The following is a 7,117-nucleotide window of genomic DNA, read 5'->3' on the forward strand; positions in this document are numbered from 1 at the left end:
GGGGCCAAAGCAGACTCAATAATGAAGGTTATGTATGTGAACAACACTCAGAGGGGTCATGTTTAAATTCTGCTGTCGCACTTCTCAAAGCCCACCAGCAGAGTGCGATGTTGTACAAAGGAACAAATGTTCCTTCCACTGAGTTTTGGATTAGCATTTGGCCCAAAACTGTAGAGTCTTAAAAATCTACTGGATAATATCAAAGCAAACAAAAAACAGGCTCTGGAACAAAATCATCACCCTTTGGACATTTACAATCTATTTAGTTGTTCTGTTTGGTTTTAATTACTTTCAGAGAATCAATCTTACGTCACTGTGAGCTGGAGGGAATGACTTTTTATCAATATTATTTATTAACTGTCGTAAGTCTTTATCAACTCTGGCAAGGCTTTGATGTGGCAATACGGAACAGTTCACTTTGTGTGTTGCATTTCTTAAATTTACTGGGCACATCTGTCACATGTCAATCTTTGATCACTTAGGACAGTCTTTGGCCAGATGTTTCGTGTCAGTTACAATTCACTAACGTATAATATTTTTACTTGTAAAACAAAATAACTTGCAGTTACATAGCATCATTTTAGAAAGTAGAACATTGGAGATCACCGTAAGTGTGTTTGTAATAACCATGTGGATGTGAAGGCTTTGGAGAGGGTGCAGAAGAGGTTCACCAGGAAGTTACCTGGATTAGAGAGTATGTCCTATAAGGAGAGGTTGGACAGAGTTGGGTTGTTTTCTCTGGAGCGTCCGAGGCTGAGGGGATACCAGATAGAAGTATATAAAATTATGAGAGGCATACATAGGGTAGACAAGAAGTCTTTTTCCCTGGTTGGAAATTTCAAATACTAGAGGGCATAGCTCTAGGGTGAGAGGGGGAAAGTTTAAAGGAGATTTAAGAGGCAGGGTTTTTTACACAGAGGATGGTAGGTCGCTCCCAAGAGATGGAACACACTGCCAAGGGAGGTGAAGCAGATATGACAGCAACGTTTGAGACATTCAGACAGACATGTGAACAGGCAGGGAATGGAGGGACATAGACCATGTGCAGGCAGATGGGATTAGTTTAAATTGGCATCTTGGATGGCACAGACATCGTGGGCCGAAGGGCCTGTTCCTGTGCTGTACTGGTCTACATTCTATGTTTAATGAAAGAAACACACCAGTCAAGTTGGACATAGCAAGCTCCCACAAAGAGCAATGGGATAATGACCAGTGATGGTTAGCAGAAGGGCCCTGCCTCACTACAAATTTGCACAGGGAACCTTTTCTATCTACCTGAGGGAAGACAACGTCTCAGTTTCATTTCTCATCCCACCATCAGTGCAATGCTCAATGAGAAATCTGTGTTGGCCTGGAATGGGTGTTTGTCGCAGACTGGGCTTACACCCACGATCTTCCATTAGTCAGAGTTACAGGAATCAGAAGTGAAATCAACCTGAAGTGATCTCAAGCTGGGTTCTGAGCAACAGAAACAGAACTGACCCTAATGTGTAAGGAGTGAGCAATGTTGGCAGGTTCACTGGGAAAGGAAATAGCAACGGTTTGATCTGAAGGCTGCCCCTTCGAGATTGTAATTTTCATATTTTTGAGGGGCCCTACATCTAACCTCAGCCCCGCCTGAAATCAACTCTGGATCCAAGAATGGCGATTCATTCCACCGTTCAACCAACATAATATTTATTCAAAATAAGATAAGATTTCTTTATTAGTCACATGTACATCAAAACACACAGTGAATTGCATCTTTTGCGTAGAGTGTGCTGGGGGGCAGCCTGCAAGTGTTGCCACACTTCCGGCACCAACATAGCATGCCCACAACTTCCTAACCTGTACGTCTTTTGGAATGTGGGAGGAAACCAGAGCACCTGGTCAGCATGGATGAGTTGGGCTGAAGGGCCTGTTTCAATGCTGTATTACTCTGACTGAAAAGAGGATGCATAAATTCTTGTTCCCTTAAGTTTGGACTTGGACCTGCAATTATCTCAAAAAGACATTTGGATAAGTACATGGATGGGAGGGGTTTAGAGGGCTATGGGCTAAGTGCGGGTAAATGGGACCAGTTTGGTGGGAACCATAGTCAGCATGGATGAGTTGGGCCGAAGGGCCTGTTTCCGTGCTGTATTATTCCATGACGATGCTATTGGAAATAATTCTTTTCATATTAATTTTTCTTGGCAAATGTTCCTCTCACTCATTGGCACTGAAAGGGTTATTTTGACTTTATGTGATGCTTTAAAAGAGTGAAAGTGAATTGGTTGCCTCTCTTACATCGACATCAATGGAATTAAAATCGAGATAGTCTATCACCAGTGTTACAGTCACATGAATGCACCACTGGTACTCCACAGATATATGTGCGCGCGCACACACACACACACACACACACACACACACACACACACACACACACACACACACACACACACACACACACACACACACACACACACACACAATATAACGTTGGCCTTAACTGTGAAAGAAATGGAATGCAGAAGTAGGGAAGTCTCGCTACAACTAAAGGGTGTTGCTGAGACCACACTTGGAGTAGTGCAAACAGGTTTGGTTTCCTTATTTAACAAGGGACATAGAACATAGAACAGTACAGCACAGAACAGGCCCTTTGGCCCACAAGGTTGTGCTGACATAGCTATTCCCTCCTACCTACAGATTGCCCATATCCCTCCATTTTCCTCTCATTCATGTGCCCATCCAAGCCCCTCTTAAAAGCCCCCAATGAATTTGCCTCCACCACCCTATCAGGTAACGCATTCCAGGCATCCACCACTCTCTCAGTAAAAAACGTACCCCTCACGTCTCTTCTGAACCTACCCCCTCTCACCTTAAATGCATGCTCTCTGGTATTGGATCGCACAATAATGGGGAAAAGATATTGCTTGTCCACCCTATCTCTGCCCCTCATAATTTTAAACACCTCCAACAGATCACCCCTCAGCCTCCACCGCTCCAGAGAAAAGAGTCCAAGTTTGTCCAGCCTCTCCTGATAGCACATGCCCTCTAATCCAGGCAGCACCCTCTCTAAAGCCTCAACATCCTTCCTATAGTGAGGTGACCAGAATTGCACGCAATACTCTAAATGCGGCCTAACCAGAGTTCTATAGAGATGCATCATAACCTTGCATTTCAGAAGTCCAAGGAAGATTCACTGCATTGATAAAATGGTTGACCTAATGAGAAACAATTGATCATTTATTGTCCATTCCTACTGGCCCTGGAATTGAGAAGTCAGTTAAGAGTCAATTACGTTGGAGGATCCATAACCAACACTGGTGAACCAGAAGAGTTTTTAACCATGAGGCTGATAGTTTCATGGTCACCATTACTGCTACCAGCTTTATTTAGCTACTTGAACCTAAATTCCCCATTTGCCACAGTGGGATTTGAACTCATGTCTCTGAATCAATGAGTCTGGGATTCTGGATGCCAATCCAGTTACTTAGCCACTATACCAACATTCCATTGTACATGCCTCTGTTTTGTGGCTCCTTTCTCCTGAGCAGTTCCAATGTCTTTGCCTATCAGTGCTCATCCCAGTCTCAGGAGACAGTGTCACATTCATGTAGAAGAGAAACAAAGGACTGCAGATGCTGGAATCCAGATGAAAATCACGATGACGCTGGAGGAACTCAGCAGTCCAGGAAGCACCTGTGGAGAAAAGCAAGCGGTCTATGTTTCGGCCCACCCCACCTCCCCTCTTTTGTCCACCTATCACTGCTCTGCTTTTCCCTCCTATATATTGGGCTTCCCCTTTTCTTATCTTCAGACCTGAAGAAGGATCCTGACCCGAAACATTGACCCCTGCTTTTCTCCACAGATGCTGCCTGGCCTGCTGAGTTCCTCCAGCATCATCGTGTTTTTCATTCGCATTCATGTACAGTAACCCAACTGCATTCATGTACAGATGGACCATAGAAAGCATCCTATCCAGATGCATCACTGCTTGGTACGGCAACTGCTCTGCCCAAGACTGCAAGAAACTGCAGAAAGTTGGGAAACAGCCCCATCCATCTCAATTACCAGCCTCCCCTCCATTGACTCTGTCTACACTTCCCGCTGCCTCGGGAAAGCACCCAACATAATCAAAAACCTCTCCCACCCTGGACATTCTCTCTTCTCCCCTCTCCTCTTGGGCAGAAGATACAAAAGCCTGAGAACATGTACCACCAGATTCAGGGACGGCTTCTATCCCGCTGTTATCAGACTCTTGAACGGACCTCTCATATGCTCAAAGACGAACTCTTGATCTCCCAATCTACCTCATCGTGGCCCTTGTACTTTATTTGTCTACCTGCACTTCACTTTCTCTGCAGCTAAAACACCATCTCTCCCTGTGGAAGCAGATTGAGCAGAGAAGCCCCTGAGCTCTCCACTGGATGCTCAAAGGGGACAATCATTTCCTGGACCTTAGATTAAGTCATAAAGATAGTGGAGAGTTGGTCCTAAAGTTGCTGCAAACATTTATTCTTTTTTATATGTGTATTTCTCTTCTCAACCAGATATCCCATGGATAATCTTGCCTTGGACCAGCTAAAATAGAAACACATATGGTCACATGTTCTTTTTATTCAGTCATGGGATGTGGGCATCACTGGCCTGGGCAGCATTTATTGCCCATCCCTAAATGCCCTTGAGAAGATGGCGACGAGCTTCCTTCTCGAACTACTACAGCCCTTCTCTTGAAGGTCCTCCCTCAGTGCTGCTGAAGGGAGTGTGGGATACTCCCAGGATTTAGACCCAGTGATGATGAAGAACCAGTGGTTAACATGGAGGGGAATCTGCAGGAGGTGGCATTTATATACACATACTTCCCTTGTCCTTCTTGGCAACAGGTGTCATAGGTTTGGGAGGTGCAGTTGAAGAAGTATTATTGGTTTATTATTGTCACATGTACCGAGACACAGTGAAAAGCTTTTGTTTGCGTGCCATCCAGACAGATCATTCTATACATGAGTACATCGAGGTAGTAAGAAGAAAACAGAATGCAGAATGTAGTGTTGTAGTTGCAAAGTGCAGTGCAGGTAGACAGATAAAGTGCATGGGCCACAATGAGGTAGATTGGGAGATCTAGAGTTCATCTTTTAGCGTATGAGAGATCCGTTCAAGGGTCCGATAACAGCGAGATAGAAGCTGTCCTTGAATCTGGTGGTACGTGTTCTCAAGCTTTTGTATCTTCTGCCCAAGAGGAGAGGGGAGAAGAGAGAATGTCCAGGGTGGGAGGGGTCTTTGATTGTGTTGGCTGCTTTCCCAAGGCAGCAGGAACATAGACCATAGAATATTACAGTGCAGTACAGGCTCTTCAGCCCACGATGTTGTGCTGACATTTTATCCTGTTCTAATATCTATCTAACCCTTCCCTCCCACATAGCCCCACCCACTTCTCTATCATTCATGTGGCTGTCTAAGCGTCTCTTAAATGTCCCTAATGTACCTGACCCAACAACCTCTGCCGGCATTGCATTCCACACACCCACTATTCTCTGTGTAAAAAACTTACCTCTGACATCCCCTTTATACCTTCCTCCAATCACCTTAAAATTATGTCCCCTTGTGTTAGGCATTTTTGCCCTGGGAAAAAGTCTCTGACTGTCCACTCGATCTAGAACCATAGAACCATAGAACCATACAGCACAAAACAGGCCCTTCGGCCCACCATGTTGTGCCGTCCATCAAACTACCCTCACACTATCTAAACCTTTCCTCCCGCATATCCCTCTATCTCACATTCCTCCATGTTCTTATCCAACAAACTCTTGAACCTGTCCAATGTATCAGCCTCCACCACCACCCCAGGCAGTGCATTCCATGCACCAACCACTCCCTGGGTGAAAAACCTCCCCCTGACATCTCTCCTGAACCTCCCACCCATAACCTTAAAAGACATGCCCTCTTGTCTTGAGCATTGGTGCCTTGGGATCTATGCCTCTTATCATCTTGTACACCTCTATCAAGTCACCTCTCATCCTGCACAACTCTGCAGTTTCTTGCGGTCACAGGCAGAACAGTTGCCATACCAAGCTGTGATGAATCCGGATAGGCTGCTTTCTACTGTGCATCTATAAAAATTGGTGAAAGTCATCGGGGACATGCTAAATTTCCTTAGCCTTCTGAGGAAGTAGAGGCGCAGGTGTGTTTTCTTGGCTGTAGCATCAACATGGCTGGACCAGGATAAACTATTAGTGTGGCGACACTTGCGGGCTGTCCCCAGAGCACTCGACACAAAAGATGCATTTCACTGTGTGTGTTGATGTACATGTGACTAATAAAGATATCTTATCTTATTGACTGTAAATAGTGTGAAATGTGGAATGCTGTAGTATTGTAACGATGTGATGCCATAATCACTGAATAAACTTCCTTTAGAAAAGGGAAAAAAAAACAATACCAATACCACGACGATTGAATTCTATAAGCTTCGGTAAACACTTCACCATGTCGTGATCTTCCAGTTCAAACCAATTCGTGGCTCTTTACTCTACACCTCACACTTCCGGGCTCCATCCCTGCTTTTGAGTTGCTCTTGTCTCGGGCTGTTTGTTTCCAGCTCCTGACTCCATGTATCCGACAGCCTGACTCCATACTTATCCATCTTGGGTAGCTATGTCTTCCCATATCCTGATTATATGTTTCTTTATTCTCCTGGTCCTGGTCTTAAAGAGTTATAACAGTTGCACCACACACAGATGCCATGTAACTGGAGAACATGCTCTGGACGACCGCAGCTTCGATTAAACAGCAGCTCGAGAACTCTTCTGATGATCTTGCAGTTTTAATTCAGCCAAGTTTAGCTTGGATCTCATTACTGAGGGGAAGATGGCATAGAACAGCACTTTTGCTGCTTAAACCAACAATATCCAGCAAAGTATTTGGTCAGCAGGAAAAGACTCAGTTTCCTTTCACTTGGAGGTTTCTGCATTTTAACCTAATCCTATCCAACTCTGACTTACAGTGGAGCTGTTTACTTGAAGGAATGCTTGTGCATTATGATATTAGCTGTCTTAAATCCATAAGGATTAAAATCATTTTGTTGTGTGATCCCTAATCTCATGAATCCAGATTTCCAAAACAAAATGTGGTTCTTGTAATTTATTTTACCAAC

This window comes from Pristis pectinata, chromosome 6 (genome assembly GCF_009764475.1).
Source record: "Pristis pectinata isolate sPriPec2 chromosome 6, sPriPec2.1.pri, whole genome shotgun sequence".
NCBI classification, from domain to species: Eukaryota; Metazoa; Chordata; class Chondrichthyes; order Rhinopristiformes; family Pristidae; genus Pristis; species Pristis pectinata.